The following is a 27891-nucleotide window of genomic DNA, read 5'->3' on the forward strand; positions in this document are numbered from 1 at the left end:
GATAAAGCAAACTCTTTTCTCCACATAATGCTTCTGGTCATGGTTGTTGTCATAGCAACAGAAATCAAATTAGTACAGTAATATTTCCCTACACCAAAAAAAATGAAATAGTATCTACATATAAATAAAGTGTTTACAATAACATCATCTAGTAGGGAAGGCAGATATTTTGTTTCCCCATACATTCTAGTGAAGGAAATGTCATATATAAAGAAAGGAATCATTGGAAACTAAAGGTTCTGGCATGCTTTGTCATCTTGTCAGTTTCAGTCACAACATGAGAAGGCAAAAAAGATTTTGAAGCCATGAATAAACAAGGATCTGGCATGAAGTGGTGCCCACCATCGGTTTAACTTTCCTGATACAGCTCAACTTTTCAATAAGATAGATTATAAAAACTCTTCTGTTATATACAAGTGTAACCTTCTTTCCAAAATTCAGTCTAGAATTCAAATATCCTGTAGTTTCCATTCAAATGTTACAATCGATGAACCTAAAGCTAAACCTCATTTAGTTTTCCTAAGTGTGTGCACTGGCAATAAACTCCCTGGAGTTTTCTGTTTGATTGATTGATTCTACGTTAACATGTAAAATTATACATGTAAGAGATTTATGGGAAATTCTGGATAAAACAGGACACTGTGACGCCTCGTCATTGTAGTAGAATGGGTAGGACTGAGAAGAAATGCACGTTAGTACCAAGGGAGATTGGAGCTGCAATAACAACTTCGTAGGGCACTGTGTCTACAGAGGGAATTTAGATAATTTAAAATTTTTTTTTGAGATTTCCTAAGTAGCTATCCTATTCTATGGCAAGAAGGAATGGGAGTTGAATTAGCAAAGAGGAAATATTTTAACGAGAGGTAGTTGGATAGAAGCATAAAGAGCAGAGGCAGTAGGATGGGATGGATTCAGAAAGCAAGAGACAGGCTGGTGAAATCACCAATGACTGACTACTAAAAAGCCTCCATGGCTGCCCTTTCCTTACTTAGTATTGGGTCATTAGGAATAGCATTTGTTTTGACAGAATACACCTCACGGGGGTGATAGGGGTATCATCAAGTGAGTTTTGCTAAATGTTCAGGCAATGAGGGAAGAAGCGAAACACAGGCCTTACTCCTGAGTTACTTGGGGCTGATTACGTGGGTGATGGACTCTGTCAGATGTCTCTCTCTCCCTGTCTTGCTTTCCATCTGTTGCTCACAAGTGGTCATTTCACTGTTCATTAGTCTCTTTACCAGAGGGATGGGAATCATTTCAAACTCCAACATCTTTAAGTGTAGCTGCTTGTCTGCTTCTTAATTGAGATTACATTTGCTTTTGTCTCTGTGGATTGCAGGCATCTATCTGATTCCTAGTTTCAAAGAGTACTTCTGTTTTTTGTAGTTTGGGTGTATATGGTTTCAAGGCTAGCCACTGCCTTGAAAGACCAAGGGCATCATCCCTGAAAGAGGCTAATTTTCTTCACACTTTGTAGTTGCATGTTATTCTTTGTTTAGGGAATATGGTGCACTGAAATTTTGTCCCTTCTATGGTAACCTCTCCATTGATCAGATTCTATTTACATGTATTTGTGTATACATACATGTGTGTGTGTGTGTGTGTGTGTGTGTGTGTGTGTGTGTGTGTGTGTGTGGTGATGTGTATAAAATCAAAGGAAAAGAAGCTTTTAAATTAAACAAACAAACAAACAAAAAGGTAGGAGAGAGGTGCCGAGTGCCAGGGATTGTATCAAGAAGCAGATGAATAAGCAAGGGGAGAAGATATGAGTAATATTGTTTTAAATAAAAAACCTTACAGATAAAAATCAAATTAAGCAAAATTTATCTCTGAGTAGTAGAAGGAACAGCTTTTGGAAATTCTAGTCCTGCAGTTTGCAGATTTGTGCTGGCTCAGGTTTCATACCTGGAAATGGAGAAAGACCTGGATTAGATTTACTTCATCAAATTACTACTGTATCAGTCTTTGAACTGTCATCATTAGGTACACTTACTTCATTGTGATAACTTAGGACTCTCTGCTGAAATGCCAGGTGTCTTGAGAGCTGGTAGATAATTTATTCCTCCAGAGAGGCCCGATGGCCTCACTTTGACATCAGGGACACAGTGCTGAAAGGAGAATTTGACTCTTGCAAGTTGTATTCTGACTTCTACGTATACACTGTGGCAAACACACATACACACAAAATGTAAACACAATAAATAGATAAATAATTGTTACAAAATATTTTTAAAAATACACTGTGAATCCCAAAGAAAAACCTATATACTATTTAGTTTCACATCACTGACTAACTAAAGTTTTGTATTTCTTTTTAGAAGATGTAGACTTAAGCTCTTCTATCAGCCTTATGCCTTTTCCTTTGTGCTTGAGTATAGGGTAATGAGCAAATTTTTAGTCCTCTCTTCTCTCACACTCTATATCCCTTCTTCTCTTTTACTCTCTCAATTCCTTTAAAAAAAAGACAAAACAGTCTTCTATTTTTTAAGTTTACAGATCAATACTATAGGAAAATAAGACACCAAATACTAATGTATTTAGTACAAAGGCCTTCTTGTGAGGGTGCTATAATTTAGAACTTAAATGTCTCCTCATGTAACCCATGGTGAAGGCTTGGTCCTCAGCTATGTTGCCTTTTGAAAGGAAGTTAGGTATTGGAGCTATGCTCTTCTCTGCCTCTCTCTTTACTTCCCAACTGCAGATTTTTTTAATACACATTTTCCCTGTGGCAAACCACTATCCTGGGCCTCAAACTGTGAGCAGAAATAAATTTGTGAGCCAAAATAAATCTTTCCTGTCATTAATTTGATCAACTTAAACATTTTGTTATAGCAACAGAAAGCCTATTGGAAACAGTACATAAAGGTTTCTAAACTAGCTGCCATTTTGGTTACTATTACCACAATCAGGGCTCTCATTTGCTTCTAATTTTTCCAGCTGTAAGCATCCTGTGTTCAATTATGAAAAAATAACAGCTATCAATATTTATTTCTAACATAATTTGTATATATTAGGCTATTTGGAAGTCTGAATAAGTTTTAAAAATCCCAGGAAAAAACCAAGATTGTATTGACAGTTTCTTTTCTGTGATAGAAATTGTTCAATGATTTGGATGTTAATATGTGTTCCCATGCATATATGTGTGTTTCTTATTTACTATATCTTTGGAAATTGAAATAAATCACACTTAAAAAATGAGGTAACCAAACAGATTGCCATGAAATGTGATCCATTATCCTGCAATTAAATGGTAAGGTTGTTTTTCTTGTGAGAAATAGCAACCAACACTTTTCATTATGGTTTAATTTACACATAGATTAGAGTAAAAATATATATCTCAAAATTAACTGAGTCTACTGTAAATAAACATTGTTCAGGAATTAATAATTTATTTCCCTTTACAAATTACTACAATGAGATTAATTACATTTTCTCATCCTATAATGCTTCTCTTTCCCTTTTCCTAGATAATTACTTTTTCTTCTTCATTAATACTTCACAGATATTATTTTCAAATTGAAAAGTTTGTGTGGCAATTTTCAAACATTTCTCTAAACTCTGTAGCTCTGGAAATGGTCTGGAACTGCCAGTAAAATGCTATTAATTTTAAAAGTCTCTGTTAAAATTTTCATTAGGATTGTCTTCTGAGAATGACTGTCTTTTCTTCTAAGTCTCCAAATGAATCCTAATTTGTAAATTATAGATACTAATCAATAAACATCCAAATGCTAAGCTTAAATGTCTATACTATTTTGTACAATTTTAATCTAAAAGGCAAGCAATATATATATACATATATATACATATATATGTATATATGTGTGTATTTATACATATATATGTATATATGTATACACACACACACATATATATCATTGGTCAAGTGCTTATTGCTCTTCCATGGAACCTGAGTTTTGCTCCTATCTCCAGTGTCATAATTCTTAGATTTGATGCTTCTTTCTCTCCTCCAAGGGCATATGCGTGAACATACATACACACACACACACACACACACACACACATACACCAAAATATGAAAAAGAAAACCTTAAAAAGAAAAGAAAAATGCCAAACTTAGTTTCAGAGAACAAACGATTAGTTGACCCCAAGTTGTGGTCCTTCTCCACTGAGGGACTTAGTTCATTGCATCTCACTGTCTTTCATTATATGCCCACATGTGTCTGCAGTGTTCCATCTTTAGTGTAGAGGAGGAACTATGTATAATTTACATACATATCTCAAAGTGACAGAAAACTTTTATACTTCTGTCAAAAAAGAACAAATATTTATTTACTGATAAATGTTTATTTATATACTGATAAATTAGTTCATCAGTATCACAAAGTAAATAAATAATATTGAAATCATTACTGTAAATCTCATTACAGTAATAAGGCAATTTTGAATCCATTAGACAGATAGATATGATTAATTTAACATAAAATATGTAATTACAATTAGATAGGAGCCTGAGGTTAACTGAGCTCAGATTAAAATTTTAGTGACTAAATATTTTACCAAAGTTTTATGCTGGGTTCTTCCTGAGAACTGAGTGCTGAGTCTTTCTCAGGACAACAATATGTGTTGTAGTTGATATTCATTTGCCAATTAACAAGGGATAGTTTGTATTCAGAACCCAGACACTTTGTCAAACACCAGGAATATTCCTAACAAGTTTAAATAGGATTGCTCACATCAAATACAATTATATCTCGCTAAGAATGAGCTGGGATCTCACATTTCCGTCTTATTTCAGGATGCTTTCCCATTTGAATCATTGATTTCTAGGGCAAAAGTAGACAAGTTCAATTGGGTTTAAATTGACTGATTTCTCCTGACAGAATTCTTATAAGTGAAGGGCTGCATCTCATGAGAACTATCTTCCATTTCTTGGGAAAGAATTTATATGCAGGCTGTCTTTTTAACCCTAAATGGTAATTAATGAACCATGGGTTTTAACTGGTATTGACCAAGCTATTATTCTCTCCTTTGAGGCTACAGACTGAAACTAGAATCTATATCTGTCTTTGGTAGATCTAAACAATATGCCTCAAATAAACTGGGTCAATAAATACTATCTGACTGGTAAGATATTCTACCCATCACTCAAAAGCTCCCAAAGCTTTTGCATACTTGAGAAGAAATTGATGATGCAATTCCTTTGCTTACAAGACTTCCCACTACTGAAGAAAAGGAATAAAAAAAAAAAAAATAATCAGTTCCTGGGTTCTGAGTGAGGTCTCTCCAAACTTATGGTGCGTAGGGATGAGAATAAATTTGAAATGACATTTGAGTCACAAACTTGTTCATGTTTCTGGAATTTATTTGCAGTAGTTGTATTTATTTATAAATTTATTCATTTCTTTTAGGTTTTCCAGCTTTGTGGAATATAAGTTGGGAAATATTCATTAATGATCTGTATTTCATATGAATAAATATTGTAACAATTTTATTTTCATCTTTAGTTTTATTTCTTTGAGTCTTCTCTTTCTTCCTGATAGTTTTGAAAGATTTTTGTCAATTTTGTGAACGTTTTAGAGCACCAACTCTTTAAGCGATTTTTTTTTTATCCAAAGGGCCTCAAGAAAGTAATTAGATCATGATGGCTTTAAATTAATCTATACAATAATCCACTGAAAACTCTTAACAATAGAATTTGGAGTAATGGTAAAATCAAAGAGAATTCTAATTGAGAGAGTATTTCTCTGTAGACATTCACTGAGAAGGTACACCTTGCCCCAATGCCTGTGCCCTTTTCTTTCTGCCTGGTTGTGAGGAAGTGAGCCGATTTCTTCTAACATTTCCTTAGGGCACCATGCTTCTCTGCCTTTTGAATGCAGTAAAGCAAGACAACAATGGTTTGAAGACTCCAAAACTATAAACAAAAATCAAATCATTTTTTAAGCTTCCTCAGATATTTTGTCATAACAGTACAAAGCAATCAACACAGATGTACTATAGAATTTAATACTTATGTATCTAGCCATTGAACTAATAAAATGTTGAAAAATTTTATTCGAAGCCTGTATATTTCAACTTACTTATACTTATTCAATCAGGTACTAGTATGAATTAAGACAAATTCCAACAAGAGAAGGCAAAATTGTAAAACTAATAATGTTTTATAGAATAAAAAGTAATTTCTTGTAAATTAAATTCAGACAGATGGCTAAAGACTAATATGACAGATGAAGAGGTCTAAGGTTAACATGATTTGCTGCTGTGTGAGTCTTATTGAGACTCTTTCCATTTGTTTTCAAGATATTCTATGCAACTCCATCTATCACAGGCTTTATATGCCAGGGAATAGAAAAGGACAGGGGAAAGGAAGAGTTATTCTTCTTTGTTTCAATGAAACTATGTGTGTTTTACACACAATAGCAACAAATCTTTACAAAATCACATTGAAGAAAGACAGAAATAGTCTTTACTTCATGCAACTATATACCCAGACAAAGTTCACAAATTCTATGAATCTAGAAGTAACAAAAAGTACATGGGGAAAATCTCATAGATTTTAGTAAGAGGTATTCATCTACATGTGAGTGAAGATGAAATAGAGTTTCATGTAACGAGGGGACATTATGTAGACTTCACAAGGAATCTGCAATAGCTGTCACCCAAGTTCACCAGTCTGACAAGTCCTAGTAGATTAACTTATCACCCCCCCCCCCAAAAAAAAAAAAAAAACACCTGAGGTTGATTATGACAGGTGTGCTTGATAAGTCACCAACTTCTCCACTGACATGAAGTTTCAAAGTCAAATTCAGAGTCCTCCCATGTAACTGTCCTTAAGTTGATGATTTCAAGTAACAGCCTCTGAAAGCTTTAATCACAAGCCAGCTTCTGTGTCTACTGGGTTTGTTACCTGGGATGTAGAGATTCATATTCTGGACGTTCTGTCTATAAATCAAGTATTTTAAGCATGTGCTTCTTCCCCAACTCTTCCATTGACTGCATTTAAAACTGTGTAAATGGGACTTCAGAGATGGCTCAGCAGTTAAGAGGTTTCCTTCACCTTCCTATGGCCAAATTTGGTTGAGAGCACTTTACAAGGCACAAATTCCTTTAATTCCAATTTTTCCAAACCAGGTAATTCTTTGTTCTCAACAGGCGCCCACATATTAGACATAACACACACACACACACACACACACACACACACACACACACACACACATAAAATGAAAATTACCTTTTTTAGGAAAATAAAATATTATACATGTAAATTGGGCAAGTAGAAAACCAGAAGAGTTCAACCTACACAAAGAACTGCAGACATTAAAAATTCTGAGAGGGGTAGAAATAATAATCTCCACAGAAGAGCAAAGCAACTTGTTATCTAATTACAAATGGTCAGTCCTGAATAAATGGACCATGAATTTGAAAGACTAAGAAGGAATTGTCTGAAACCCTGAAAGTGTTTCAGAAAAGATCCTCCTAATTGGTTATTCAGTGATAAGTGTTTAGTCCTGGAACAATAAACTAGAGAACAATCAAGACCTACTCAGCAGATTATTTTATATATTTATGCATACACACGAAACAATTATAACCAAAGAAAAAGTGGCCATCATTTTGAGAGGGAAAGAGAGGTGAGACCTGGGAGGCACTGGACTTATGAAAAAGTAGAGGAAAGTGATATAATTGTATTTTAATTTAAAACAGAAAAGACGTTTCAAAAGCAAGGAAATAATGTCATGTCTAAGCATAAACAGCCCTTGAGGACATCATGTCAAAAGAGAAAAGCCAATCACAAAGACAAACACTTTATTATTCACTGGCAGGAAGAAGTCATGGAGAAAGTAAGAGTATAATAGTTATCTGACTCATATATAATTCACAAACCACATGATATAATTCACAAACCACATGAAGCTCAAGAAAAAGGAAGATCAAAGTGTGGATGCTCAGTTCTTCTTAGATGGAGGGAACAAAATATTCAAAGAAGGGAATACAGAGACAAAGTGTGGGGCAGAGATTGAAGGAAAAGCCATCCAGAGACTACCCCACCTGGTAATCCATCCCACATACAGACAACAAACCTATACTATTATGGGTGCCAAGAAGTGTTTGCTGACAAGAGCCTAATATAGCTGTCTCCTGAGAGGCTCTGACAGAGCAGGATGCTTGCAGCAAACCATTGGACTGAGCACAGGGACCCCAATGGAGAAGTTAGAGAGAAGGAGCTGAAGGTGTTTGCAACACCATAGGAAGAACAACAATATGAATGAACGGGACCCCCCAGAGCTCCCAGGGACTAAACCACCAACCAAAGAGTACACATAGAGGGACCCATGACTCCAGCCAGCCGCATATGTAGCAAAGGATGGCCTTGTCTGGCATCAATGGGAGAAGAGCCTCTTGGTTCTGCGAAGGCTTGATGCCCCAGTGGAGGGGAATGCCAGGGAGGGGAAACAGGAGTGGGTGGGTGGGTAGGAGAGCACCCTCATAGAAGCAGCAGGACAGGGATGGCATAGGCAGTTTCCAGAGGGGAAACAGGAAAGGGGATCACATTTGAAATGTATATAAATAAAAGATCCAATAAAAAAGAAAAAGAAAAGATGGTGTAAAAATGCATCAGTAAATTCTGTGTAAGTAAAAAAAAAATGAAGTTATTGTTTAATTGATAGACAATTCAGTTTTTTTTAAAAAAAATGAAGAGAATGGTGTAAGCAGACATGAGTAATGTTCCAAAGAATTATACTTGCTGTATCTTAATTACTGAATATTGTATAAAGTCATGAAAAATATACATGAAAATTAAGTCATCTAGGGAAATCATTGATAACTTTTAAGAACTCTAAGACAGCAATTCTAGTAATTTTTGCTATGGAAATTACTTAATAATTATATAAATATTTCCTTCTTTGATATCATCAATCAATTTCTATAAATGTTGAAAAACTCTCATTTTAGAAGTTGTATGTGCATATGTTGGCATGTATATGTGTGTGTGCATATACATCTTTGGGTTTTTTATTTTGCATTGTCTTGGGGTTTATTATTTATTTTTATATGCTTTGATATCTAGATACATTTTAATGCATTTATTCATTCACTTTACAACCTAATATTGGCCCTTCCTCTCCTTTAAGTACACCCTCACACAATCCTCTCCAATTCTACTGTCTCATCCACCTCTCACTCCCATCAAATGTCTGCAGTACTAGGTGCATCCTCTCCCACTGAAGCTATTCAAAGTAATCCATTTAGGGATGCAGGAGCCACAGACAGGCAGGCAACAGGCTCAGGGGCAGCCTTTGTTCTAGTTGGTGGGAGAATCACATGAAAACCAAGCTGCTCATTTGCTAGATATGTGTAAGAGGACTAGGTCCTGTCTGTTTATGCTTTTTTGTTGATTATTTAGTCTCTGGGAGTCTCCAAGGGGCCAAGTTAGACTATGTTGGTCTTCCTGTGGAGTCCCTGTCCTTGTTGCTTCCCTCAATCCTTCTTTTAACTCTTCTGGAAGATTTTTCAATTTCCAACCTAAGTTTGGGTGTGAGTTTCTGCATCTCTTTCAATTGGCTTTTGGGTGGGGCCTCTCAGAGTACAGTTAGGCTAGATTCCTGTCTGCAAGTATCATTAATAGTGTCAGGTATTGGTTCTTGCCAATGGAATAGGTCTCAATTTGGGGTATTCATTGGTTCACCATTCCTTCAGTCTCTGCTCTATGTTTGTCCCAGCATATCATGTAGGCAGGACACATGTTGCATCAAATATTTTCTGGTTGGGATCCTCTCCTTGTCACTCCACTAGGAGTCAGGCATGGCTTAAGGAAGTGGCCATTTCAGGCTCCATATCGGACACTGCTAGGAGTCATAGCTAGAGTCACCCCCATAGACACTCTGGGGTCTCTCTCCATCACAGGTCTCTGGCATGTCCTAGAAATTGTTCCCACTCATCTTCATTCTCTCTCCCTTGTTCTCTTTACATATGATCTCTCCTACCCCACTTCTTTGCCCATACAATCTTCCATCCAGTTCCCTCATTTCATCCAATTGCTATCTTGTTTTTCTTTCTGAGAAAGATTCCTTGTTATTTGACTTTTTGTGTCAGCTTATTACAGCATGATTATGCTGTACTTTATGGTTAATACCCACTTATAAGTGAGTACATATCATGCATGTCCTTATGGGTCTAGGTTATCTTACTCAGGATAATATTTTCTACTCCAATCCACCTTCAAAATTCATGATGTCCTTGGTTTTTTTGGGGGGGTGGGTGGGGCTGAGCTGCATTCCACTTTCTAGAAGTACCACATTTTTGTATCCATTCTTCAGGTGAGAGACATCTATGTTGTTACCATTTGGGGGCTATTATGAATAAATCTGCTATGAATATAGTTGAGCACATGTCTCTGTGGGATTGTGGAGCATATTTTGGTATATGCTCAGGAGTGGTAAAGCTGATTCTTCAGGTAGAACTATTCTCAATCTGAAAAAAACCCACCAAATTGATTTTCAGAGCTGTTGTACAAGTTTGCACTCCCACTGACAGCATTTCCCTTGCTTCATAACCTTAGCAGCATGTGCTATTCTTTAAATTTTTATCTTAGCCAGTATTGATGGGTATAAGGTGGAATCTCAGAGTCATTTTGATTTGCATTTCCTTGATGTCTAAGGACATTGAACATTTCTTCAGGTTCTTATAGGCCATTCCTCTGTTGAGAATTCTGTTTAGCTCTGTAGCCCATTTTCAGTTGGGTTATTTGGATTGTTGGTGATAATTTCTCAATGCAGTCTCCATCAAAATTCCAACACAATTCTCCACAGATCTTGAAAGAACAATTTTTCACCTAATATGAAAGAAAGAAAGAAAGAAAGAAAGAAAGAAAGAAAGAAAGAAAGAAAGAGACAACAACAAAACAGGATAGCTAAAAGGATCATGAACAATAAAAGAACTTCTGGAGGTATTAATATTCCTGGCTTCAAACTGTACTACAGAGAAATGGTAATAAAAACTGCATGATATTTATATAGAAACAGATAGGTGGATGAACAGAATCACATCAAAGACCCATAAATAAACCCAATTAACAACAGACACTTGGTTTTTGACAAAGAATCCAAAACCATAAATGGAAATGGAGAGTATTTTCAACAGTTGTGCTGGTCTAACTGGATATCTGCATGTAGAAGAATGCAAATAGATCCATATTTATCACTCAGCACAATACTCAAGCCCAAATGGATCAAAGACCTCAATGTAACACCAGATACATTAAATCAAATAAAATAGAAAGTGGGGAATAGCCTTTAACTTGTTGGCACAGGAGACAACTTGATGAACAGAATACCAACAGTTTAGGCACTAAGGTCAATATTAATAAGTGGAACTGATGAAAATGAAAAGCTCCTGTGTGTCAATGGACATCATCAGTAGGATGGAACAGCAGCCAACAGATTTGTAAATGATCTTCAGTAACTCACATCTGACACAGGGCTAACATCCAAAATATGTAAATAACTCAAAAAGTATATGTGTCTTTGTGTGTCTATCTTTTAACTATAAACATTACTATGAGATATTAAAATTTAATTTATTACCTATTTTAAACCATTAGAAAATTTAAGAAGTCAGGGAATAGAAGGGAACAAAAACTCATTGTCAATATTAAAATGATACTTTTCCTTAATGATCTACTTTTACATTACAAGTATATTAAATTCCAAATTGTAAATATCTCCCCCACCTACAGAAAATATTGAGATGGTATTAAAGGAATTAAGTAGCTAACATTAGCCTGTCTCTAACAAAACTTTATATGCAAATGATATATTTATACAGAGACTTGGAGTATAATTTTCTTCATATCATTTTATTATAATTTCCTAAAAATGGATCATAATTTTACACTGAGGGATTAAGATACTATTTTCTCTTCTTTTCTCTAGGATATAGATAATTTCAGCTATCATAATTTGACCAAAGATAAAAAAAAGTGAGTAATTTAATGCAAAATCTTCCCACTTTTCACAAAATCTTTATCTTTAGGGAAAAAATAATCTCACCTTAGGGTGGTGAGACTAGAGAGCTTTCCAATGTACTCTGCTAACATATGAAATGAATATATAACTATAGTTTTACACACACACACACACACATGAATATACATATATAAATAGTTATTCTAACTTCAACAGAAAGTATTTATGCCTTTAGAACATGCTTACTATGTGACAAAAATGTAACCCATTTTACCTAGAATATTGTCATCTTCCTGATCTAAGATTGTATACATTTGTCTCAGATAAAGTTTTTGTTGAGGCCAGGCAGTGGTGGCGCATGCCTGTAATCCTAGCACTTGGGAGGCAGAGGCAGGCGGATTTCTGAGTTCGAGGCCAGCCTGTTCTACAGAGTGAGTTCCAGGACAGCCAGGACTGCACAGAGCAAACCTGTCTCAAAAAAAAAACAAAAAACAAAAAACAACAACAACAAAAAAATAGTTTTTGTTGAAAAGGTGATATTCATAACCCTTAGGAGGTAGCTGCTGCATGTGTATTTAGAAGTGGTTTGAGAATATTAAGGCGTTATTTTGTGTGTGTGTGTGTGTGACATAAATTTTTATTTCTGAAGTTGTGGATATTATACCTATGAAATAATCTTAGTCAGAATTTCTATCACCATGAGTCCTTGAGTCAAAATTTCAACAGAGGAGAGAAGTTTTCTTTGTTGTTCTTTTTCTTGTTTACTATTTCTTCTATTTTTGAGAATATAGTATAACTACATTGATTCCCCCTTCCTTAACTCACTCAAATCCTCCAATACACTCTGTCTTCTTGTATTTCTTGTAGATTTATGGCCTTTTGTTCTTAATCGCTGTTAAATTACAAATATATGTGATTATTTAAATATATACACATACATATATATAATATTAGATAATTGCTAATAGTATGTGATGTTAAACATAACCTGTTCACTCTGTATGATGTTACTTGTATATGCTTTCAGGACTGACCCATTTATTGGTATTGCATAACCAATTGGTGTTCTCTTCCCCGAGGAAAACTATTTTTCTGACTCTCAGAATTCCTTGGTTGCTTGTATAGCATTTGGTCCACTGTTAGCTGGCTCTGTTGGGTTCAGTCCTATAAGAAGCCTGAGAAATACAGTGGAAAGAACAGATAGCAATGAGCAAGGTAAAATCAGCTTCCATGGGAAATTCCCCAAGTTAACTACTTTTTCCTGTTTTCTGAGTTCCTTGTACCTCCCACAAGAGTGAAACAGCTAGGAATCAGACATTTTTCAGAAGGCTGGAGAGTCAACTCATTGAAACTCTAACAGAATTAGAGCACAACAGAACAAAAAGCATCATGCTGAAGAAAACAGGGGTCAGAAAACTTTCATTTTGAATGTCTGATGAAGGCAGTTTTCCCTTTCCTTTTAGATATTTACACATTACAGTTTATTTTATGTGTATGTGTGTGCTTAAGTATGTGTATATGTACTACATGCATGCTGAAACCCCAGAAATTCAAAGAGGCTATCTGTGGCTACAATGTGGGATCTGGCAATTGGACATTTGTCTTCTTTGAGAACAGTAGTCACTTTCAACTACTAAGTCATCTCTCTAGCCCCTCAATAGGAATTTAACCATCTGAATAGATCAATAAATTTGTATTTGCATATCCAAATTCTGGGAATTTTGATGTATTTGAATATATTTATACAATTTTGTAGCTCTATTTATTAAGTGCATATGTTTAGAGAGGCAAAGAATGTACCTTGACTGATGCCATGACTCTCCTGTCTACTGACTAAAGGACTAACTTGACTGCACATCTTGGCTAACAGAAATGTTGCACACAATCTGTGTTGTTTTATAAAAATACTTTATGGCTTTGGGAGAGAATTTGTATTTTTTTCTGCCTTCTTATTTTTAAATTCTCATGTATGATTTCTATTATTTTTTATACATAAGCTTATTTTTTCAATAAACAACAAATCTAGAAGCTATTGTTGTTGTGCATTGAGACACTTCCCTCAACCTACAACCTGCCTCCTACAACTGCATCTCCAACAGTGAAGGCCACAGTGTGCTCACTGAGAGGCCTCTGGAGATATTTTATTGTAATGTCTTTCTGCAAATGATAGTTATGGGGTTGAGCTGCACTGAATCTTTAGTACAGATCCTTGAGTGAGCAGACCTTTCATTAGAAGGGCCACTTAAATTAAAGGAGACTCTGGAACTTTACATGTAAGTATCTTAGAGCTAGGGTATTTCTTTCAATCCTTTTTACAATAGCAGCAGTAGAATAACAGAAGCAATAAAATTCTCCCCTGAGGGAAATGACATGTTTGCATTAATGAAGCAAAAATGTGTGTTCCATTTTTCCTTGACAATCTAATAATTAATAATCTCTCATAGCTCAGATCCATGATAACATGATTTATTATTTAGTTTTTATACATGTTATCTCCTCAGAGATCATATGCAATTGAACTGTTTCCATAAAAGAATGAGACTATTGAAGACTGTATTTCTGTATCTATAAAATTCAGAGTTGGTGGGTAAGTTTTATAGTATAGCTTACACATTTAAGAACACAACATCTTAAGAGAAAGTAAATTATTTTAATTTGTCTCTATAGGTTTAAATTTCATATACACATTTTACACTGTAGCATAAACTCAGATACCTTCTGATTTGTCATTATGTATAATGACAGTTTAGATATAAAAAGTTTAACATAAGGATGAATGTCTTATATATCAGAATGACTTATATAGGTTTTTTACCAAGAGTATAGCTTTATGATATTTTAAACACTAGTTAAGAAATCATGCACTTCGGAAGGTTGCTGAAACACATTTTATCAGCAAAATAATATATTAATCTCACTCAGGACATCTGCCATTTTCCCCAGATTCCAAGCTATTCTACTTCTTCCCACCTCCTATGCTCTTATAGTTTCCTATGCTCTTATCATCACTGAGAAAATTTGAACCAAGATGGCTCCCTCACCTCCTCCAGCAGTCAGAGCCCTTCTGGGCGGGCACCTCTCCTCTGGTAGAGAAGGTGCCTGGATGTCTGGAGCATGAACTGGGGTCTGTCCCAGAAGCTGTGTCACTTCTGCAGTCTGCTCGCTCACCCTTTGCAGTCAGCTCGCTGACCTATGAAGACTGGTATCTGAGGGATCCAGGATACCCATAATCAGGTATTAATAGTTTCTTTTAATTCTTCAACTCACTTCAAGGATTTCTTTACAAGTAGCAAACAAGAAAAAAAAACTGTAGAAACGAAACCAGATCAAATCTCTCCAATATTTAAAATAAAGCAAAATCCTTCTAAATAATGTATGGATTAAAGAAGAAATCAATAGACAAAACTAGAGGTGTTTTAAAATATGGTAAGAAAGCAAAGTATTTAAATCGAGTAGTATATAGAGGAAAAGTGATAGCAATGCAAATATATACTAGAACCCAGAAAGAGATGAAATCAGAGTTTTAAAGATAAAGTTAGAAAATTGTAATAGTTCAAAATGCAGATAAAGGAGATTCAAAAAATGCTAATTAAGCTCAAGTAAACCAATGTAAATATTATATTAGCTTATGGTATAGAAAGGTACTTGAAAACCTGGTTTACTAAAGATATAGATATAAAGTTAGCATTTAAAGGCAAGGAGATGATGGATAGATGGAAAGGGAGTGGCAAGAGAGGAGAGTGATGACATCATCCCAGGAGACAATGTTCAAGGTCCTGTCACACACAAATGCACTCCTTCTTGTGATTTTTCTGACAAATCCAGTAAAACAAACCTATGTCTCTAGGGAAGTCAGTGCAGAAATTGCAAGTGGAAGTTTTCATGTTCCTGTTTGTCTTTAAAGAGAAAAAATGTCATTTTTTATTTTATTTTATTTTTAATTTATTTTATCACACTCCATATTCCATTCCCTGCCCCCATCTACCCTCCGTCTGCTCTACATCCCACACCTCCTCCACACCCCACCCTGGCTCCACGTGGATGCCCCCACCTCCCACCCCACCTGACCTCTAAACTCCCTGGGGCCTTCAGTCTCTTGAGGGTTAGGTGTATCATCTCTGAATGAACACAGACCCAGAAGTCCTCTACTGTATGGTGTTGGGGGCCTTATATCAGCTGGTTTATGGTGTCTGTTTGGTGATCCAGTGTTTGAGATATCTCTGGGGTCCAGATTAATTGAGACTGCTGGTCCTTCTACAGGATTAGCCTTCTCAGCTTCTTTCAGCCTTCTCTAATTATACAGGAGTCAGTTGCTTCTGTCCATTGATTTTATACAAATATCTACATTTGACTTTTCAGCTGCTTGTTAGGCCTTTCAGAGAGTATTCATGAGAGATTCCTTTTTGTGGGCACTCCAAAGCCTCAGTAATAATGTCATGTCTTGGGATCTCCCATTGAGCTCGAGCCTACTTTGGGCCTGTTGCTGGACCTTCTTTTCCTCAGGCTCCTCTCCATTTCCATTCCTGTAATTCTTTCAGACAGGAACAATTATGAGTCAGAGTTGTGACTGAGATGCCCACTACCCCTGTCATTTGATGTCCTGTCTTCATGCTGGAGGTGGTCTCTATAAGTCCCCTCTCCCTACTGTTGGGCATTTCATCCCTTTGAGTCTTAGGAGTCTCTCACCTTCCAGGTCTCTGGTGCATTCTGTTGTTTGTTTGTTTGTTTGTTTTCCCAACCACCTATTTTTTGAGGCTGCATGTTTCCATTCTTTCTGCTAGCTCCCAGGGCATCAGTGCTTTTCCCTCACCCAATACCAGATCATGGTTCTCTCTTCACCCATACCCCAACCGCCATCCACTTTCTGCACCAAGTCCATCCCTCCCTCCCCATTTGTGATTGTTTTCTTCTCTCTCCCAAATAGGACTGAACTGTCCTCACTTGGGCACTTCAGCTTCTTGAGCTTTCTGAGTTCTGTGGACTCTATCTTGGATATTCTGTACTTTTTTTTTTTTTTTGGCTAATATACACTTATTAGTGAGTACATACCATGCATGTCCTCTTGGGTCTGAGTTACCTTACTGAGGATAATATACTACTCAGCTATTAAGAACAAGATTATCCTCAGTTTTGTAGGCAAATCATTAAAATGTCATTTTAAAAAAGCAATTATTTCTAAAGGAATATGGAAAATAGTATAAGAGAATACTTGCAGTGATGGTGATAGAGACAGAAAAGGCACAGGTCAGGGAGAAGACCTCATCTATTCCCAGATACAGATGCAGTAGGACTGACATCACTGGCCTCAGAGTTCAGAAACTTAACAAGTTCGACCTTATATCAAGGTGTTCTCTCATTCCAGAATTGCTAAAGTTCTCGTAGGTTCACATTTCCACAAAATTTTAGATAAATTTAGGAAAAACTTAGATTTTGTTTCATAGTGTGTGTGTTTAAGGTAAGGAAGAACAGAAAGCTGCTGCCAAAATTTTTGTCCTATACTGCAAGACTTTAGTTGCTTCTTAGACATCCAAGTGGCTTAATAAGATCTTACTTAATAAGTCAGGAATAAGGCCTTATTACTCACTGTGGTGGTTTGAATAAGATTGGCCACCTAGATTCATGAGCTTGGTCCACAGAGAGTGGAACGTAGCAGCCTTTTTGAAGTAGGTGTGGATTAGTTGAAGGAAACAGGTCAAGGTTGGTGTGAGCTTTGAATTCTCCTATTCTCAAGCTCACCTAAATGTGGAACACATTCTCCTCCAGGCTACTTTTCAATCAAGATGTAGAACTCTTGCTTCCTTCAACACCTTGTCTGTCTGCACACAGCCATGATCCCCATCATGGCTAAGGATCTGAAACTGTAAACCAGCCCCAATTAAATGTTTGCCTTTATAAGAGGTGCCTTGGTCATGGTGTCTCTTCACAGCAATAAAATTCAAATTAACCCACTCAGGCATCATATATTCTGGAAAAATAGGGAACAAATATCACTGACCCTTGAATATATAGGAGCTGAAAGAATACTAAGGTATCCTTTTTCCAGCATTTTATTTACAGAAACATATGAAAGACAATATAGGCCTGGAAAGAGGTAAAATTATTTATTGACATTCATAAAATGTCAAAATCATTGTGTCAGAGCAACAAATTCTCTGACTATTCTGTTTCTCTCTTAAGTATACTTTTGTTTCCAACCCACTTTTTCAGCCACATTAGACAAGGATAAAAGAATGCCTAACTTTCCTATAATTTTTTAACTTATCCAATGATATATATTAATCTGATAAGAATTTTAGGGCCTTCTATCCAGATCAGACTCACCAATGAGAGAGTTTTATGCATTCCCTCTCCTTAGCACAGATCTGGTATTTATTCTGTATACATAGTAATTTTACTACCAAAGAGCTGCTGAAGATAAAAAATATGAAGGTTTAGGTTGTCTGTAGGCGAGAAAGGAAGCCCACCATAGATTCTAGTTAGAAAATACATATGATAAATACACAAAACAGTCTTTTAAGCTTGCCTACTCTAACATACTAGCCTATAAAGGGCATTGTTAATCTAGGACATATTTAGATTTCATTCTACATTTATTTTATTAACATTTCATTCTGGATTTTCAAACCATTGATCAATTATTGGCCCCGAATATTGCCATGCAAATTGAAGATCAATTTGTTTGAAGATCAAGTATTTGTTATACTTGAAGATCAAGAATTAACAAATGGGACATCATAAAATTGCAAAGCTTCTGTAAGGCAAAGGATACTGTCAATAGGACAAACTGACAACCAACAGATTGGAAAAAGATCTTTTCCAATCCTACGTCCAAATGCAGGGCTAATATCCAATATATACAAAGAACTCAAGAAAGAGAGACATCTGAAAATTATGACAACTGAAAACTATACTTGTCACCTTCCCAAATCAAATGATCATGAACCTATACCTTCAACTGGCAGTTAGCATATAGAGGAATGCAAATCAATCCATTCTTATCTCCTTGTACAAAGCTCAAGTCTGAGTGGATCAATGACCTCCACATAAAACCAGAGACACTGAAATAAATAGAAAAATAAAGTGGGAAAGAGCCTCCAACACATGGCCACAAGAGAAATTTTCCTAAACAGAACACCAATAACTTATACTTGAAGATCAAGAATTAACAAATGGGACATCATAAAATTGCAAAGCTTCTGTAAGGCAAAGGATACTGTCAATAGGACAAACTGACAACCAACAGATTGGAAAAAGATCTTTTCCAACCCTACGTCCAAATGCAGGGCTAATATCCAATATATACAAAGAACTCAAGGTTAGACTCCAGAGAAGCAAATAATCCTATTAAAAATGGGTTACAGAGATAAACAAAGAATTCTCAACTGAGGAATACCAAATGGATGAGAAGCACCTAAAGAAATGTTCAACATCCTTAGTCATCAGGGATATGCAAATCATAACAACCCTGAGATTCCACCTCACACCAGTCAGAATGGCTAAGATAAAAAACTCAGGTGACAGCAGATGCTGGAAATGATATGGAAAAAAAGAAATATTCCTCCATTGCTGGAAAGATTGCAAGCTGGTTTTGACACTCTGGAAATCAGTCTGATGATTCCTCAGAAAATTGGATATACTACTACTTGAGGACCCACTAATACCACTCCTGGGCATATGTAATAAGGACACATGTTCCAGTATGTTCATAGCAGCCTTATTTATAATAGAAAGGAGCTGAAAAGATCCCAAATGTCCTTCAACAGAGGAATGGATACAGAAAATGTGATACATTTTCACTCACATATTAAAACCAATGACTTTATGAAATTCTTAGGTGAATGGATGGAACTAAAAAATATCATCCTGAGTGAGGTAACCCACCGAGTAACGGAGTGAAGTAACACATCACTGATAAGTGGATATTAGCCCAGAACTTCGGAATACCCAAGATAAAACTAACAGACCATATGAAGCTCAAGAAGAAGGAAGTCAAAGCTTGAATACTTTGGTCCTTCTTAGAAGGGGAAACAAAATATGCATGTGAGAAGATACAGAGACAAAGTGCAGAGCAGAGACTGAAGGAAAGACCATCCAGAGATTGCCCCACATGGGGATCCATCCCATACACAGTTATCAAACCCAGACACTGTTGTGGATGCCAACAAATCTTGTTGAAAGGAGCTGGATATAGCTGTCTCATGAGAGGCTCTGCAAGTATCTGACATATTCAGAGGTGGATGTTCCTGCCAACCATTGAACTGAGCACAAGGTCTCCAATGGAGGAGCTAGAGAAAGGACCAAAGGAGCTGAAAGGTTTGCAGCCCCACAGAAGGAACATCAATATAAGACAACCAGTACCCCCAGAGCTCCCAGGATCTAAACCACCAACCTAAGAGTATACATGGAGGGACCCACGGCTCTGGCCACATATGTAGCAGAGCATGACCTTGTAGGACATCAGTGGGAGATGAGGCCCTTGATCTTGTGAAGGGTTGATACCCCAGTATAGGTGAATGTTGAGACAGAGAAGCTGGAGTGGGTGGGTTGGTGAGCATGGGGAGGGGAGATGGGATATGGGGTTTTCAGAGGTGAAACAAGTGAAGGGGATATCATTTGAAACTTAAGTAAAGAAAATAAGAAAAAAAAGAAAATATATTAAATTAAAAGAAGGAAAAAAGAATCCTTAAAGTTTCCATATTATGTAGTTATTACTAATAATTCTATTTTATTCAAAGGATAAATCTTTCTTTGGGGTTTAACTTTTATTTTTAAAATAATGTGTATTAAGGTGACCTTTGAGCCTAACTTGCCATAAGTTGCTATGGTTGAAGCCAGAGTAGAAAAAATGTATAAAGGCAGGGTGAGAATACCAATTTTCTAAGAAAATATCAAGTGCATGAATTATAAAGCCTGTTTAAGGTTTTACAATAACACACCAGATAAAAAGGAGCTCAAGAAGACACACTATGGGCTATTAAGCAAACAAAAGCAAACACAACTTGTAGTTGACTGTTCAGTGCCTGAACTGGATGGTGAGAAAGAAGCAACACAATGGTGCAAATGGAGGGATACCAATAAATTTTCACTAATTTAAAGTAGTTTGTCTTATAGAATATATGCATTAATCTCCATAGAGTGTGTGGGTTCAATTCCAATCATGTGGCCTAATGTAATGGAGATTATTAGGTTCATAACTTCATTTCCATAATTGGTAAACTACAAAAGATTTAAAGTTCTAAGTACCTGTCAATATGGTTATGTAGCTTAGTTTGTTTGTTTGTTTGTTTTTTCCTGGCAAAAGTTTGATCTTAATAGATATTTGCCAAGTATTGCCTTTTGTTACTTCCTGGGTGTTACAGCCATGCTGTAACATTTGATGGTACACATTAGTAACTTTGATATCTGAGTTACACTCTTGAATTTCTCCTTTCTTTCTTCAATAGCTGCATGGTTTTTCTGATTCATAGAACAAAATAATTTGAGCAAGGAAATTTAAGCTATGATGAATAAGGTTATTTTCATAGAGTTATCTCTTTTTAAACCAGGCCCTTACCATCTGTTCCCTTCTTTATGTGTTTGGGATGTATATAATTAACTGAGCAATCATGTCATAAAAGGAAGGAGATGAGTCATTTCAGTGCATCTCCATAGTTTTTGTACAGTACAGCTGTTAGGAAAGATTTCCTTCCAAACACTTTTTTCAGGTAAAAGTAAAAAGAGACCTTTTTCTCTCTTTGATCAACCTCCCTAAAATGCACATAAAATAGAAGTAAATTTGAGAGTTCATATTCACTGAAAGCACTTAGCAAGTTACAGGCCAAAATAAGGTCACACGTTGCTTATTTTATTCATGGTGAAAAACAGTATAATAGACTGTATTTTATCTCCAATGTTATCTGTATGCTGCAACTCAATAAACCCTATCAAACTAATTCTTCAACTTGATATACTGCTTCTTTCTAGTACTAACAACATGCTGTTTGTTCTACATGATACCACCTCGGGGGTTGGAAATTATATCTCTGTATAGCATATCTTTGAAAACAAGTTATATTCACCTTCTATTTACCAGAGTACAACATTTATAACTTTTCATTGAAATTGTCTCATTATTGAATTCCAACTCTAAAGTATACATTTGTGAAGCCTTATATACTATTTTTCCTACATATTAGTTCTGGGAGTATGCAACTAACAGTGGATGCCCACAGAGTTTTATACTCCATTGAATTAATAAACTATGCCATGAACATTACCAATCCTGAACAAAGGTGTATGTGCCTACAAATACAAGTTATTTGTTAACTGATTGACATCAGAGGACATACCCAGGCAGGTATGTTACCTTATAGAACAGCTGCCTGTGACAAGGTATAATTGGTGCCATTTTTCAAATGTCATTTTTGTATCCACAATAAAAATTGAAATATGTATGCTTTTTCACATTGGTATTTTGGACAACTATAGAATCATATGTGTGCCTGCAAAGAAACTAAATCATAAAATTATGTGACAGGAATATTTTTAGAAAATTTGAAACACCAAAAATATTTTTAATTTAAAAAAGGGAGGTAAGGATGAAGAGAGATGCCACTGATTAAGAACACTTTCTGGTCTCCTGGAAGACCTGAGATCAGTTCCTTAAACCAACATTGGGAGCTCACAAGTGACTGTTACTACAGCAGCAGGAGTTCTCACCTCCTCTGCTGGGCAAGATGAGTGCCTGAACATATACAGCACAGACAGAACGTACATCTAGAACTGACTCTAAAATTGATGTTAACAATACAAGACAAATAAATAAACTAGAATGTTGATTTAGTGATTCAGTTCAGATTGTGCAGGAGTATAAATCTCTGGTAAAATTCAGATGACTAATTAGGCATGACACTGGCAGTAAACAGAAATTTATCATCACATAAGCCATAGTAGCAATCGCAGGGTAAATAAGTAAGAATTAACAGATTATCATCAAATTTTTAAAGTCATTCTTATTAATTTAAATAGTTTACTTGTGATAGGCATGAGCCTTATTTTGAACTGCTGTTTTGAATTGTTTTTCAGCTCTATTTTGAATATCTTCAATAAATGTATTTAGTTTTAATTCTGCTTCTTTACTACTTATTTGTATTATTTTCTGTGGAAATTACAATGATGTTCTTCATTTCCCTAGTAATTAAAATGAATATTTAAAATGAAAATGAGTAGTTCTAAAGGCAGTAATGTGCCAAGGAGAGGTTGTCTATAAGGTCTAACACATACCCAGAGAATCTATAATACAAACAAAAAAGCAAAAACAAAAACAAACAAACAAAAAAACCAAAACAGAACAAAACAAAAAAACACTAAAACATAATCTCTGGGCTATAGAACCCCCAATTTACATACTGACCTTAAGCTTTCTAAAAATCCTTGAGATTCCCTTCATAAATGTGTGAAGATGGACTATGAATCCAAAGATGTACCAAGGGTCAGAATTAAGAAAATGTTTGCACATAAATCTGAAAGGCTTGCTCTTGACACAGAATGGAAGGACATGGACTAAATGTTAAAAAGGAAGCAGAAAGGATTTTCTTGAAGAGTTTATGATTTTGAACGATAATAAAGTCATTAGTGATAATTGGCAACAAGATATAACTTGAGTGGTTTTTCAGTGTTCATCCACATGCACACTAACACATGTGCACACACACACACATGAAAACACAAACAAGTGCAAGAAAATTTTAACTTCACTGATGTTTTTCTTAAATGTGTCAATGGTCAAAAGAAATTGCTGTGGGAACCCACAAGAGGAACAATTTAGGTTTCAGAATATCAGTGACTAAGAAACAGAATAAATAATATCCATTGAAGCAGTCATAAATACAAAAAAAAAAGATAATTTTTCTAAAAGTAGTCTTTGCAAATGACTTTTAAATAAACAAAAGATAAGATGGAAAACGCAAAAATGAGAAATTATTTTAAAGGTGACTTATCAATACAGAAAGGTAAATACTTCTAGAATGATAAATATATAGATACATAAATAAACTTCATTACACATTTACACAACTATCAGTATATATTTAAATTAAATAGTGTGGGCAAAATAGAGAACAAATCAAAACAATTTGACTACATATAATAGTGTAATCCCAGGACTCCAAAAAAATAGAGACAGAATGAAAGAAAGGGGAAAAAAAGAAAGAAAGAAATAATGAAAGAGAGAAAGAAGAAATAAAGGAAATTTAGTATTATTATCAAAGAAAATCATCATAAAATAGCTTAAATAATTGACCTGTAAAACAGAATAAATGTTTAAATTACAATAGTGAGAGGAGGAGTGGGTGAAGATGCTGCAAGACTCTATCATATCAATTTCATGTCTGTCTAATTAGACTGTCAGAAGGAATGAATTTGGAGTAGATTAAATGTTTAATTTTTAAAGAATTGACAATGTACACTTCCATGTAAACCGAATAAACATATAACGGCAATCAGGTCCCAAAAATGCATAACATTTTATATCTGTACTTGTCATCATAAATCAGTATAATTATGAAGAAAGACAAACCCAGCTGACTCATCTCCATATCAGTAATTAAAGGCATTTTTTAGTAGGATGATTAAAGAAAATTACTTTCAACTACAAGTCCTATAGTAAGAAATAGCTTTCCCAAATTGGTTACATAAAAAGGACATTATAAAATGTTAAACCAATCCTAGATTAAAAATCATATAGTAAACAATTACTGAGACTGTGTAAATCTGACGCTCACTGTGGTGGAAATCAGCCAGAAATTAAAAAAATAAATGAACCTTGAAAGTTCTTTGAAGATTTATGTGTTTAAGAGTACTTTTATAAATGGCATCAAATATATTTTAAATAATGTATAATATGGATGGAAAACAATGAATAACTTTACTTTCAAGAAGTAAATAAATAAGACCTCCACATAAAGGCCTTCGCACACACATGATTCCTTTCCACCATGAAATAAATATAATGAGTGAAATATTTAAAATAATGTTTAATATTAATACAATATAAAAACTAATTTTGTAACAATAAATTGGAAAAAAACTGTCATTCAATATTAAAAGGTTTCTAAAGGCTCTATTACACAGACTTGAAGGGTATCTCCCATTTTTGTTAATTATCTTTTTTATTTATTTTGTTTCATTATTTTACTTTCATTTTTTTTCATTAGGCATTTTCTTTATTTACACATCAAATGTCATTCACATTCCTGGTTTTCCCTCAGAAAACTCTGTAACACTGCCCCTCTCCGCAACCCACCCATTCCCAATTCCTGGCCTTGATATTCCCCTACACTGGGGCATAGGGCCTTCACAGGACCAAGGCCTTCTTTTCTCATTGATGACCAACTAGGCCATCCACTGCTACATATGCAGCTGGAGTCATGAGTTCCACCATGTGTAATCTTTGGTTGGTGGTTTACTCCCTGAGAGCTCTGGGAGTACTGGTTAGTTCATATTGTTGTTCCTCCTATGGGGCTACAAACCCCTTTCAGCTTCTTGTGTCCTTTCTCTAGTTCCTTCATTGGGAATCCTGTGATCATTGCAGTGGATGGCTGCGAGCATCCACCTATGTATTTGTCAGGCACTGTTTGAGCCTCTCAGGAGACAACTATAACAGGCTTCTGTCAGCAAGCACTTGTTGGCATTCACAAAACTGTCTGGGTTTGGTGACTATATGGGCTGGATCCCCAGGTGGGGCACTCTCTAGATGGTCATTCCTTCAGTCTCTGCTCTGAACTTTGTTCTGTGACTCCTTCCATTGGTATTTTGTTCCCCCTTCTAAGAAGGATCAAAGTATCCTCACTCTGGTCTTCCTGTTTTCCCTGAGTTTCATGTGGTTTCTGAATTGTATCTCGAGTATTCTGAGCTTCTGGGCTAATATCCACTTATCAGTGAGTGCATACCATGTGTGTTCTTTTATTATTGGGTTGCCTCACTCAGGATGATATTTTCTAGTTCCATCCATTTGCCTAAGAATTTCATAAATTTATTGTTTTAATAGCTGAGTAGGATTCCATTGTGTAAATGTAACCACATATTCTGAATCCATTCCTCTGTTGAGGGACATCTGGGTTCTTTCCAGCTTCTTATAAATAAGGCTGCAATGAACATAGGGAAGCATGTGCCCTTATTATGTGTTGGAGCATCTTCTGGATATATGCCCAGGAGTGGTATTAGTGGGTCCTCAGGTAGTACTATGTCCAATTTTCTGAGGAACTGCCAAACTGATTTGCAGAGTGGTTATACCAGGTTGCAATCCCACCAACAATGGAGGAGTGTTCCTCTTCCTACAAAACTACTCTAGCATCTGCTGTCGCCTGAGTTTTTGATCTTAGCCATTCTTACCGGTGTGAGGTAGAATCTCAGGGTTATTATGATTTACATTTCCCTGATGACTAAGGATGTTGAACAGTTCTTAAGTGCTTCTCAGCTATTCAGTATTCTTCAATTGACAATTCCTTGCTTAGCTCTATACCTATTTTTTAATAGGGTTATTTGGTTCTTTGGAGTCTAACTTCTTGATTTCTTTGTATATATAGATATTGGATATTAGCCCTCTATCAGATGTAGGGTTGGTAAAGATCTTTTTCCAATCTGTTGGTTGCTGTTTTATCCTCGTGACAGTGTCCTTTGACTTATAGAAGCTTTACAATTTTATGAAGTACCATTTGTTAATTCTTGATCTCAGAGCAAAAGCTATTGGTGTTCTGTTTCAGGAAATTTTCCTCTGTGCCCATGTGCTTGAGGCTCTTCTCTAATTTCTATTGTTTTTGTTTCAGTATATCTGGTTTTATGTGGAGGCCCTTGATCCACTTGGACTTGAGCTTTGTACAAGGAGATAAGAATGCATCAATTTGCATTCTTGTATACGCTAACCACCAGTTGAGCCATCACCATTTGTTATCTTCTTTCCTAGTTTCCCCTCCGAAAATTTGCTATCCCTTCCCCACTTCCCCCTGCTCCCCAACCTACCCACTCCTGCCTCTTGGCCCTGGCATTCCCCTATACTGGTACATAGAACACTCACAGAACCAATGGCCTCTCCTCCCACTGATGACCAACTAGGTCATTCTCTGCTACATATGCACTTAGAACCATGAGTCCCACCATGTGTTTTCTTTGATTGGTGGTTTACTCCCAGGGAGCTCTGAGGGTACTGGTTAGTTCATATTGTTGTTACTCCTATGGGGCTGCAAACCCCTTCAGGGCCTTGGATACTTTCTCTAGCTCCTTCATTGGGGACCCTGTGTTCTGTCCAATGGATGGGTGTGTGCATCCACTTCTCTATTTGTCAGGAACTGGCAGACCTTCTCAGGAGACAGCTTTATCAGGCTCCTGTCAGCCAGCTCTTGTTCGCATCTGCAATAATTTCTGGTTTTGGTGGTTGTTTATAAGATGGATTCTCAAGTGGGGCTTTCTCTGGATAGTCATTCTAAGAATTTCATAAATTCTTTGCCTTTAATAGCTCTGAACTACTCCATTGCTATTTCAGATGAATTTGTAAATTTTTCTTTCTAACTCTGTGAATAATTGAGTTGGAACTTTGATGGGGATTGCATTGAATTTGTACTTTGCTTTCGTCAGGATAGCCATTTTTACTATATTAATCCTGCCAATCCATGAGCATGGGAGATCTTTCCATCTTCTGAGATCCTCTACAATTTCTTTCTTCAGAGACTTGAAGTTCTTGTCATATAGATCTTTCACTTGCTTAGAGTCTCACCAAGGTATTTTATATTGTTTGTGACTATTGTGAAGGGTGTTTTTTTCCCTAAGTTCTTTCTTAGCCTATTAATCCTTTGTGTAGAGGATGGCTACGAATTTGTTTGAACAACTTTTCTGAAGTGGTTTAGCAGGTTCTGTAGTTCTCTGGTGGAATTTTTGTGGTCATTTATGTTTACTATCATATCATCTGCAAATAGTGATATCTTGACTT

The sequence above is a fragment of the Mus caroli genome, unplaced genomic scaffold (genome assembly GCF_978045245.1).
Source record: "Mus caroli unplaced genomic scaffold, Mus_caroli_1 scaffold_6, whole genome shotgun sequence".
Classification (NCBI taxonomy): Eukaryota; Metazoa; Chordata; class Mammalia; order Rodentia; family Muridae; genus Mus; species Mus caroli.